Source organism: Neofelis nebulosa, chromosome 6 (assembly GCF_028018385.1).
Source record: "Neofelis nebulosa isolate mNeoNeb1 chromosome 6, mNeoNeb1.pri, whole genome shotgun sequence".
NCBI classification, from domain to species: domain Eukaryota; kingdom Metazoa; phylum Chordata; class Mammalia; order Carnivora; family Felidae; genus Neofelis; species Neofelis nebulosa.
Window position 1 is genome coordinate 15,533,958 of NC_080787.1, and position 12,523 is coordinate 15,546,480.

Below are 12,523 nucleotides of genomic sequence, written 5' to 3' on the forward strand. Positions count from 1 at the left end.
CATATGTCATCTGAGAAATGCAAATGCAAACACTGAGATACCACTAGACATCTATTAGAATGGCCCAAAGCCAAAACACTGATGATATCAAATTCTGGCAAGGATATGGAACAACAGGAGCTCTCATTTATTGCTGGTGGTAATGCAAAATGGTGCAGACACTTTGGAACACATCTGGCAGTTTCTTAAAAAAATTTTACATATTTATTTTTATTTTTGAGAGAGAGAGAGAGAGAGAGAGAGAGAGAGAGAGAGGAACAGAGAGGGATACAGAATCCGAAGCAGGCTCCAGGTTCTGAGCTGTCAGCACAGAGCCAGACACGGGGCTTGAGCCACCCAGGCACCCCTGGAAATTTCTTTTAAAACTAAACCTACTTTTGGGGCACGTGGGTGGCTCAGTCAGCTAAGTGTCCAACTCTTGCTTTCGGCTCAGGTCATGATCTCTTGGCTTGTGAGTTGGACCCCCGCGTCGGGCTTTGCACTGACAGTAAGGAGCCTGCTTGGGATTCTTTCTCTCTCCCTCTCTTTCTGCCCCTACCCTACTCTCTCCCTCTCTCTGTCAAAATAAATGAATAAGCTTTACAAAAATTAAAAAAAAAAAAACTAAACATACTCTCACCACATAATCCATCAATCATGCTCCTTGATATTTTCTCCAAAGAATTGAAAACTTATGTTCTCACAAAAGTCTGTAGCCTGATGTTTACAGCAGCTTTATTCATAATTACCAAACTCTGCAAGCCACCAAAATGTCCTTCGATAGATGAATGGGTAAATAAACTGTGGCACATTGTGACAATGAAATATTATTCAGCACTAAAAAGAAATGATCTATCAAGCCATGAAAAGACATGAAGAAAAGTTAAGTGCATGTGACCAAATGGAAGAAACCAATCTGAAAAGGCCACATACTGTATGGTTCCAACTATATTTTGGAAAAGGCAAGAATATGGAGACAGTAAAAAAAAAGTCAGTGGATGCCTGGGGTGAGCAGGGAGGGAGGAAGGGAAGACTAAGGGGGAGCATAGATTTTTAAGGCAGTGCAAATAGTCTATGATACTAGAATAATGGACACATGTCGTTATAACATTTGTCCAAATCTACAGAAAATACGACACCAAGAGAGAGTCCCAATGCTCGCTGTGGTCTTTGGGTAGCAATGATGTGTCAATGCAGGTTCATCTGGTGTAACAAACGTACCATTCTGTGGGGGGTGTTGCAATGGGGGAGGCCACGCATGAAGGGGGTTGGCATATGGAAAATCTCTGTAAAATCTCTGGAAAATCTCTGAAAATCTTCAGTTCAACGTTGCTGTGAACCTAAAAATGCTCTAAAAAATAAAGTCTATTTTTAAAGCTTATTTTTTAAAGGTGTGTGAACATTTTTTTGAAAATCCTGATGCACACCTCCCTCTATGTGGCAAGGATAACTATGCCACAGAGACCTGATCATCGGGATGTTACAAGGGAGTGTTGGAGGAACCAAGTGAAGCGATGTACTGGGGGGTGGGGATGGCGGGGAGTTGGAGGATGTAAATGAAGGAGGAAGGAGTATTAATTAAGCTGGATGTGAGAGCACTGGGTTCTCCTGGGAAGAATGATGGTCCTCCTTCAAGGCGGTCCTTTACCTCTGTTCTGGCTTGTTCCTCCTCAGACATTCTGAAATATGGACACACATAGAAGAACTATTCCAAGAGGCTTTAAATACAATAATTTAACTCTACTCTCCCAGGGCGATATACCATAAGGACAAAACATAATGGGGAAAAATATTTCAACATTGGTTACGGTATTCATATTGTCTGGGAATGGTGAGTGGTAGCATTGTTTCTCTAAGACTGTTCTGGGTCTCTTGTGGGATAAAGCAAATGAATAAGGGTGTGATATTCTAATTCTATGATTTCCAGCGTCCTTGACAACCAGCTTTATCGGTGCAGGAAAAAGCACATCTTTAGAGATACAAAAGTTCAAATAAACCCTTTACTTCTAAATTTGAATTGGAAGTTCAATATATTCTCATAATGTATTTTATCTTTAAAATTTTTTTTAGACTTTTTCTAAAACAAACTTCTAGTTCTGTGTACAGAAATAGCCAAGAAAATAATGATGAGCCTCACAGCAATGAATATCTTCAGCAGAGAGATGGTGATCTTGTCCTGCCATTTCCCACTAAGAAGAAAGCGCTCGTTGGAGAAATGAATGGTTCTAGGTCTGGGTCAGAACATGTACAGGAGAAACCTGGAATATCTTCTCGGATCAGAAATCAAGGAAGAAAGGAAGATGGTGAAGACCACTTACTAAAATGTGTCAGAAGGACTTAGGCACCAACCTGAAGAGGTCCCCTGGCTAAAGACTGAGCAATTTATTTTTTTTTTAATTTTTTTTTTCAACATTTTTTATTTATTTTTGGGACAGAGAGAGACAGAGCATGAACGGGGGAGGGGCAGAGAGAGAGGGAGACACAGAATCCGAAACAGGCTCCAGGCTCCGAGCCGTCAGCCCAGAGCCTGACGCGGGGCTCGAACTCACGGACCGCGAGATCGTGACCTGGCTGAAGTCGGACGCTTAACCGACTGCGCCACCCAGGCGCCCCAAGACTGAGCAATTTAAACATCATCAAGAGAGCAAGTGCAGTGGGGTGAAACACAAAAACAGGTTAAAGTCCACACGTTCATGATGGAGCAAAAACCAAAACCAAAACAAACAAAAACACCCCACAAAATCAACTCAGACTAACTGCCAAGTGGTCACCTTTGGAGAATGCTGGTGAACCAGCACGTTCATATAAAACTAATACACAAAGGGAAATAATCAAGCATGTATCTGATGTTTCTCTATGAGTGGTGTCACTGGTTAAATAGTAGATGAGGGGGAGTTCCTCTGTAGAATTATTCCCGCTAAGAAATGAACAACGATTGATAGCATATTCTCATTTTACCCCTGAATGAATTAATGTCTCTATTACTCTACATATTACATACCACTACATATTCCCCTTAATGAATTAATGCATCTACATATTACACTAATGTCTAGCCATTAGCATCTGGCAACGTCACCAAAGAGAAACAACTAAATCTTCCACTTGGAAGACTGCACCACCACTTATAAAGCAGCCTTAAAAGAGTTCAGGGGCGCCTGGGGGGCTCAGTGGGTTAAGCATCCGCCTTCAGCTCAGGTCATAATCTCACGGTTCATGGGTTCGAGCCCCGTGTGGAGCTCTGTGTTGAGTTTGGAGCCTGGAGGCTGCTTCAGATTCTGTGTCTCCCTCTCTCTCTGCCCCTCCCCTGCTCACGTTCAGTCTCTCAAGAAAAGAAAAATGTTAAAATTAAAAAAAAAATTTCATCCTAGACCTGATCCAATCAGTCACGTACAGGAAATTACAAAGGAGAGACTGATATGTTAAAACACCATGGAGATGTAAGGAGCAAATCCAAACTGGGAAACTCTACAGGACGAATCAGCTGGCTTTTCTGCAACATCAACAAACTTCAAGGTTGTTGAATCAACAATGATTTCAAGAGGATGCTGTAGATTACAAGAGACTTAAGCAACATAATCAGTACGTCCAGTGATGGGCTTTTTGGATCTTGATTCAAGTAAACAATTTGTAAGAATGAAAGCACAGCCATTAATGCAGTTATGAAATGATTATTAACGTGAACATTGTATACTAAATAGTTGATGATATTGAGGAATGACTTAATTTCTTGGGATATAATCATTATGGCTATTTCTGAAGAATCCTTATCTTTTAGAGATACATGCTAAAAATTTTATGGATGAAATTTAAAAAGAAAGAAATCACCCTGGAAATAATAGAGGAATCACCAGAGATAGGAAAGAGATATAATTGATTTCAGGAAAATTTCATTTCCTCCCCCAACCCACTCCTAGAAGTCAGAGTTTATTCTACTGAGTCATGGATGCACAAACAGAGCCTACTTGGGGAAGCAGGGCTTTTGCTTCTAGGCTGGGAGGAGCCTGGATGAGGCAACAGCTTCACAGTGTTCCAGTCTCATCCCTCAACACTTTGCTCTGAGACTGTGCCCCCGTATTAGTCAGCTCAGGCTGCTGTAACAAATACCATAGACTTGGGGGCTTAAACAACAGAAATGTATTTTCTCACGGTTCTAGAGGTTAGGAAGTCCAAGATCAAGGTACCAGCTGATTTGGTTTCTGATGAGAAACTTTTACCTGGCTAGCAGATGGCCACCTCCTTGATATGTCCTCATATGGTAATGGTAAGAGGAGGGAGGGAGAGAGAGAGAAAAAAAAAAGAGGGGGGGGATGGAAAGGGGAAGAGAGAGAGAGGGGGGGAGGAGAGAGAGAGAGAGAGAGAGAGAGAGAGAGAGATATCTTTCTCTTCTTATAGGGCCACAGTTCTGCTGGATTAGAGCCCAACCCTTATGACCTCATTTAACCTTAATTGCCTCCTAAAAGTCCCATCTCCAAATTCAGTCACAGTGGAGGTTTGGGCTTCAACTCTAGGGAGACACAATTCCATTCTACCACCTCCCCTTGTAGGACTTTCCTGCTCGGTGCTGGGTCTGAGCCAGTTCTCTGTGTTGGTAGCCAAGTACCTGAGAGGATCCAGCTACATGAATATTTGCTGGGCTTCATGATGGCCCATATGGCTTTGCACAGATGCCAGGCTTGACTGAATTCATTAGATCAAATCAAACTGAAGAGAGCTTAATAGGATATTGCTTTTTGCTAGTTCTTTCCCTCCTAAGACCAAATACTGAATGGAATTAATCAGTCACACGACCGAAATGGAGACGGTTCAGGTTTTTTTGGTCTTGTTTCCATTCAGTTGGGTTTCATTTTATGAAAGCTTTCTCTGCAAGGGCCACGCACAAGCATCGAACCCCCCCTGCTTTTTGGAGGAAGGATAATGAGCATGAAACAAACCTAATGAAACCACAGCTCCTAACCAGGAGCGCTTCACAATTGGGAGCAGTGGAAAGGCAGGTGGGGGGCGGTGCGGGGAGAAGGAAGGAACCAGAAAGACAAAAGAAATAAAGAGAAAAAGAGCAGCCACAAAAGGGGAGGAAGGGGCAAGTCTGGAGGAAGAGGGAGGCCGTGCGCGGTGGGGGGCGGGGGTGGGGGGAGAGCTGGAGACCGCCAAGGAGGAAAGGGCAGACACAGTGCTGCGGAAGAGAACCAATAACCTGGAATGACAGGGAAGGGCTCAGGAGCCCTTGACGTTGGTATTTCTTAAAATAAATAGCTCTCTCTGAGCTTCAGCTTGATTTGGGCTGAAAGCATAAAAGATGAAATCATCATCTCGCCTGATTGTAGGTTTGGTGAAATATTGTCCACACTTAGGTCTTCTTTAGCCTTAAATCATCGGACAGTGTATTGTAAACGGAGAAACTACAAGCCCCAAGTGAATAAAATTAGCGTTGACACTTCAGAATAATGTCAGTACAACTTCAGAGTCACCCCAAACCAAGGACCCAAATGTCTTTATCCTTCAGGGCTTTTTTTTTTTTTTTAATTCATAGGGCAGATATAATTGGTTGCCTCCCCAACATCTATTCTCCCTTCTTTGCTAATGGAACCCATGGTTGTGCTTGAATGGCAATGTGCCCCCATCCTGGGGAATAATAAGCATAAGCTAGACCGGTTTTGGAAATCCCACTCCCCCTTGATAATAACCAAACTAGGAACACATGGTGAGGTATAAGGGGAAATTGGCTTGTGGGTTTATGGGAAAGATTTTCTTAGCTGATAAAGGAGAGTTTGCCTTCCTGTTTTGGATGCTGTTGTGTGAGAAGGAGCTGCTGCAGCCAGATTGTGAGCAGAGGTAGCAGGCCAACAGAACCACAGAAATACCATGTTCAGGTCCTGGTGTTGTTGAGCCGCAGAAAAGATTCTGATGCTCCCTACCTCAAGACTTCTTCACAGGACACAATGAAGTGTTTCGTTGCTTGAATTCCCACTAACCGGCTATACTGTCACTTGTGACCAGACACACTTCACTGAGAGCATCACGTATACACAAAGCTAAAGCATATTAGCAGGAATTGGTTCAGCTATGAGGTACAAACCCCAGCATAGCAGTGGTTCAAATGAGATGGAAATTTCTTTCTCTTTCACTTAAGACTCTGGAGATAAGCAGTCCCGTTGGTATAGCATCCTATGGCATCAGAAACTCAGAAGTCGATCATCCTGGCTTAATGATCAGTAATCCATGGCCTTGGTTTCAAAGGTCCCCTCGTGCTCTAGGTTGGTTGCTGCAGTTCCAGCCACCATGTCCATTTTTCAACCAGCAGAAGGAATAAAAAAAGGAAGGGGCACCCACATGTGACTTTCGTCCCAGTCCTCAGGAAATACAGGATCTCAGGTAATAACCTTGAACAACTGATCTGTGTAAAAGAATCTGTGTAATGAACTGAAGGAGATTCTTCCTATTTCAGAGGCCCCCACAGTAAGGTGCTTTTAGAGGGTGTTGACCAGAGGCAGCTCCTCAGAGCTCCCCACACTTCCAAAATTAACCCCTGTCTCTTGGTGGGTCCTGACAATGGGCATGAGTGAGGCTGAGGTGGCTCCCGGGGTCGATAGGAGACACTAAGGGCACAGAGGTCTGGGGCCAAGCTCCCTGGGGAGTCATGCTTCCACTCCCCGGAATACAAATGAGGCAGATAAAAACAGACGTGGGTTTGACACTGGCCCCGGGCTTCCCTAGCTCTCAGTGAAGTTACTTAGCCTCCCTAAGCATTAGATTCCTTGCCTACGAGACAGGATGTAATAATAGTAACCACAGTAAGTGGAGTTTTTTTTTCTTGCTCTTCCTCTCCTCTCCTCCCTCTCATTGACCATCAGTCTAGGTGCCGAAAGGCTGTGGAGTGAGTCAAGGAGAAGGGCCAAGGCTTTGCGTGGACAAGTGCACAGTCCTGAAGTTTTGAGGTGAACAGTGGTCATGTGGGCAAGAGGAAGGGCCCTCCTGTTGATGTTCCACAAGATGGCGCTCCTCTCCGTACTCACTTGAGGGCTTGCGAGCCCTTCGCGGGATACTCAGAACCCTTGGGATCCCTTGGTGCTTCCTGCTGCCAAGGGCAACCAACCCGTGGGAGAGAACAAGGGTAGCAAAGGCCAAAAAGATCCTGAGTGAAGGGGGCAGAGGAAGAGAGACAAGACAGAGAAGGGTCACTTAGATACCTTCTGAACCAATGGGCTGAAAGATTCCCAATGAAAAAAGAAATATACACGGTCTTCTTGTTGTCTTTTTCCTTGTTTGATAATGGACTGTTCCTGCACATCCTTACATGTGTTGTGACTTTACCTGCGAATCTTAGAGGCAATAAAATGCTCCAATGTATACAAGGTACTGAGCACAGTGTCTGGCACATGGTAACCACTCCAAGAATCCCAGTGACTGTCTTTAGACTAAAAGAGACCTTGGTACTTGTCTTAGTCCCGCCACTAGTGAGCTGTGTTTCTTGGTCGATAAAACGCCACTAGTGAGCTGTGTTTCTTGGCTTTGAACAAGATAACCTCTAAGTACTGTTTTAGCTCTCCTGTCTTTGTAGAGCTGACGTTGGGGCTAGAAAGAGGGTGGTGGAATACATACAGCCAAGGTTAGGAAAGAATTTTTGACGTGATCTTGGCTGATGGGAATCAACTGGGTGGGGAGAAGGGCTGGGTTCCTGCTCTCAGGGCCCCCCTAAAGCCATCTGAATATGGAACCAAGATATCCCCAGGGGTGGACCTCTCTTCAGAACGGAATGTGTCCACTCGTCAATTATTCTTCTCATATAGGAAATCTGACCAACTAAAGAATTCTCTGTAAAAGGGGAAATGTTTTTGGACAAATGGTGGCATCATCTATTCTAATGAGAATTGATTCAATCAAACTGGTTTTCTTTGAACCTTTAACTGACATGAGCCACGTTTAGGAAACGAGGACTTTGATATTAGGATGAGAAAGTGGAGGGCAGAGATGAGATGTGGTGGGGTGACGGAAGAAGGTGTGTAGGGAGGTGAGGTCAATGCGTGCGTGTGTTGCTGTACTTGGCTAAGGGTGGGAGATGCCTAAAGAGCTTCCAGATTGCATTAGTGTCCTGTGGCTGCTGTAACAAATTACCACAAACTTGGTGGCTTAAACCAATAGACATCAGGGTGTCAGCATGGCCATGCTTCTCCTGGAGGCTTTAGGGAAGAATCCTTCCTTGCTTCTTTCAGCTTCTGCCTTGTGGGCACATCGTTCCCGTGTCTGCCTCCCTGTTCACGTGGCCTCCTTCCCTGTGCGTCTCTCTGTGTCCTCTCTTCCTATGAGGAACCGGTCACTGTATTTAGGGTGACCCTAAATCCAGGATGGTTTCATCTCAAGGTTCTTAACTAATTACATCTGCAAAGACCCTATTTCCAAACAAAGTCACATGCTGAGGTCGTGGTTGGCCATGAGTTTGGTGTGGGATACCATTCAAGGACTGGGCAGACGTTGCAAGTGGGAGAAAGGGGAGGGGCCCTTTGGTGGTGCTGGATAGGAGCCAGAATAAGCTGGGAAATTGTCTTTTCTCTAGAGCTGGCCTTTCCTCTCCCCTCTTCTCAGGTGAGGCTTGGCCTCTCCTTTCAGAAAATGCAGCCCAAGGGGACAGGAACTGCACCTGTAGATACCAACATAGGGTGTTGAGCTCCCTGCCATCCTTTATAGCTGCTGTCCAGCTGGAAAACACTCTCTCCTCAGCTTGCCTCCTCTCTTGCCCTGCTCCTTCTCCCCTGCCTGCTTGCTCCTCCCTACCCAGGGACCTGATTCCACCTGGGACAGCTTCAGGCTTAGAGTGTTTTGAATGTGATAGACTGGTGTTTGAGGGTTTTGTCCAGGAAAGAAATTACTGGTGGCATTCACTCATGTAAATGGCAGTCTCTAATTATCTAAGCATTTTTGTTAGTTACTGCTATGACTTGAATGTGATTGGATCCCCTCACCCTCGCTACTGAGTACTATTTTGAAAATTTCATCTCTACCTATAAGAGCTTGGTCTCACAGCCCCATCAGTGCAGCTTTTTTAGGCAATGCACGAGCCCAAGGGTGGAGCATTGGATTCTTATTAGCATTTTCCAACAGCCAGGCTCCGTGCTCTTATGCAGATGTGCCGAATGCATGCTTTCCTTTTATGTAAGTGTCTGATCCACAACAGAGTTGTCCTCTGACGGCTTTCATCTGCTCAGATCTTCCAGGGCCCTTTTAAGGTAGCAACAATTTGGCAGGTCTAATCAAAGAAGCTGGCCTCCTTATATCAAGAAGTTAAAGTTCCGACATAGCCCTAAAATTTCTTGAGACAAATAGTTCATGTATTTTCAGTTTGAGGGTACATTAGTTGAGAGTTGTTGTTTTTTTCCTGAGTGTGATGAAAGATCAACTCAAACTAGCTGCGGCACGAAGAGGGATTTAATAGAATACTGGGGTTTCTTACATAACCAAAGGAAACCAACAGCCAAGCAGCGAGAGGGCAAGGATGTGGCTCAACTCAAGATCCAGAGAGCCTTGAAATATCCCAAGGTTTTGTGCTTTGTCTATGCTTCTCTCTACGTGTTGACCTCATGATCACCCCAGACCAGCCCACATTTTCATCTTGCCGAGGCCACAACTACAACAGCACTGACTCACTCTCTTTTGGTCCCACGGTAAAATACAGTGTCAGGGAAAGGCTGTGATTGGTCCAGCTGAGGCAAGACTATCACTCCCGGATCCAAGAGCCACACATATCTGGAAAAGTTCCTTCCTTTGGACAGTTTCTGAACTTGTATTGAGGTCAATGACTCTCTAAGTCCTGTCTTCTTTTCTGCAATGCAAATCTGGATGATTTTGCTGTGTACCTTCTCTTTTTGAAGAAACTGATGCTTTGAGTAGTATGATGGTTTTTTCCTTCGACGGAACCTTTCTGGAACGAGCAGAAATATCCATCCCAGTAAAAAAAGTCTACTACTACAAGTTTATTAAAATGGGTCAGATATTTTATTTAAAATTCTGTGTTAAGTGCTATCACATAAAGAATATTTAGTGTTGGGGCGCCTGGGTGGTTCAGTCGGTTAAGTGTCTGACTTCGGCTCAGGTCATGATCTTATAGTTCACCGGTGTGAGCCTCACGTGGGGCTCTGTGCTGACTGCTCGGTGCCTGGAGCCTGCTTCAGATCCTGTATCTCTGTCGGTCTCTCTGCTCCTCCCCGCACTTGTGCTTTGTCTCTCTCTCTCTCTCTGTCTCTCAAAAATAAATAAACATTAAAAAAAAATTTAGTGTTACAGATATAGATTTAACAAACACTATAATATTGTGTCTAGCAAAAACCCCCTCTTTTCTGCTTTAAATATACATTTCATTTGTTGAGGAACTAAAGCTGAGATTTAAAAGGGGCAGTTTAGGGGCGCTTGGGTGGCTCAATCGGTTGAGTGTCTGACTTCGATTCGGGTCATGATCTCACAGTTACTGTGATTTGACTGATCACAGTAAATTGAACAGTTCGAGCCCCGCGTCGGGCTCTGTGCTGACAACTCGGAGCCTGGAGCCTGCTTCGGATTCTGTGTCTCCTTCTCTCTCTGCCCCTCTGCCACTTGTGCTCTGTATCTCAAAAATAAATAAATGTAAAAAAAAGTGGGGGGCAGTTGATAAAAGCAACTCTAGGCTATGTCCCCATATGTTAAAAATAAGAGTATGGGCAACACGTGTCACCGTCCTTTGAAAAGACAGGTGCTGGTTCCATCAGAAAAGCAGACCAGATTCTACCGTGAGGCTCAGCTGTCTTGCACTCAGTCGTCATTTAGTGGAGCAAGGCTCTTCCCTGGTCCCGTGCATTCCACATTCCTGGTTCCTTGGAGTAGCTCACACGTCATTCAGGAGTCCTTCTTTGCCCACTTCGAAGGGTGAGGCCGAAAGACTAAGCAGAGACCCCCACCTCTCATGGGGATATAGTGCAGAAGCGGAGATTTGGAGACAAACCGTCCTGCCTCCAGATTTAGACTTGGTCACTTCATCGTGCCGAACATCATATTTAACACTTGAGGGTTTTGAGTTTCTCACTTGTAAAGTTGAGATGATTTCAGCTAGGGTTGTTCTGAGTATTAAAGGAGATTATCTGTGTAATGAGTTTGGCACATTATTAGCTGGCAAGAGTTCCATTTGCTTCTAACCATACTCTGACCTCACCTCCTTTTCTGGGTTGTCCCAGTCTCTCTCCTTGGTCCCCTGCGTGTCCCCAGCACCAGGTGGGTAGGAGAGGCCACAGCCCCACTCATGTGAACTTTCCTTCCAGTGGTGTCACTTAACCAACAGCTTCCCTTCTGTCTTCCCTCTTTACTGTTTTTACATGAGCGCTGGGTCATTTCTGGTCAGCTGGCCTCACGCAGGGAAAACACTCATCTGATATGGAGTGTCCTCTGTCCTATGTGTCCAGATGCCCCATCGGGGTGAGAAGTTTGTCTTGAGCAGAGTATTACGGTCTTACAAAAGTTATGACTTGGTGGGTGTTCCAGTTCTGTCTTGTCACCATCCATATTTACTTGTGTGCTAATTCCGAGTACCCCATGTTCTTTTTTTTTTATTTAAAATTTTTTTAATGTTTATTTATTTATTTTTTTGAGAGAGAGAGTGAGAGAGACAGAGCACGAGCGGGGGAGGGGCAGAGAGAGAGGGAGACACTGAATTGGAATCAGGCTCCAGGCTCTGAGCTGTCAACACAGAGCCCGATGCGGGGCTCGAACTCACAGGCAGAGAGATCATGACCTGAGCCGAAGTCGGACGCTTGACCGACTGAGCCACTCAGGCGCCCCCAAGTACCCCATGTTTTTTGAAGCACATTTCTTAGAAAGAGGAAGAAGTGTTTGTGTAAATGCACCAACGACAGATTGAGGGGCACTTTGAAGCAAGGGGGCCTGCTAATCCTTTCCACGGCTGGCCCAGTCCCTGGAGGGAGAGTGATGGGAAGGAGAGTCAACTGGTGATCAGAAATAGTGCCATGTAAACCCTCAGGCACCAACAGCCTCATCCAAGAAACTGTTATGAATGTCAAGTGCATCACATTTGCTGAGGCAGGATCAGAGGACAGCCAAACTCGTGGCCATTGCCAACGCAAGGATGATATACGACCGTTGTTTTCTGTGCTCATTAATATCCGGTTTTCCCGAGGTGACATTTCTCCCAGTGCTAGAAGGAAGCAAATACGTCTTTGGCTTTCTCTGGCTCTGGATATCAGGCTTAGTTTTCCAACAGAAGAGCCCAAATTCATTCTGATGGTCTATCTGTGTCAATATACATGTCAGAAAGAAGAACCCGTGAAGCAGCACCTCTGGAGAGATCCCGACAAGCACAGCATACAATTTGGCACTGGGGCCTCCTGGACACTCCAAAGTCCTGTCCTTTCCAGGAGAGCTGAGAGGAATGGCGGTAGCAGCTGTCCCTGGAAATTCTGATCAAACTTCCCGAGAAGCCACGCAACCACTTTTGGGCAGTGACCCCGCCTCCAGGGGTGTTTTGGGGCCAACCTGGCTTTTGCTGAATTCTGTATATTATTCTAGCTTG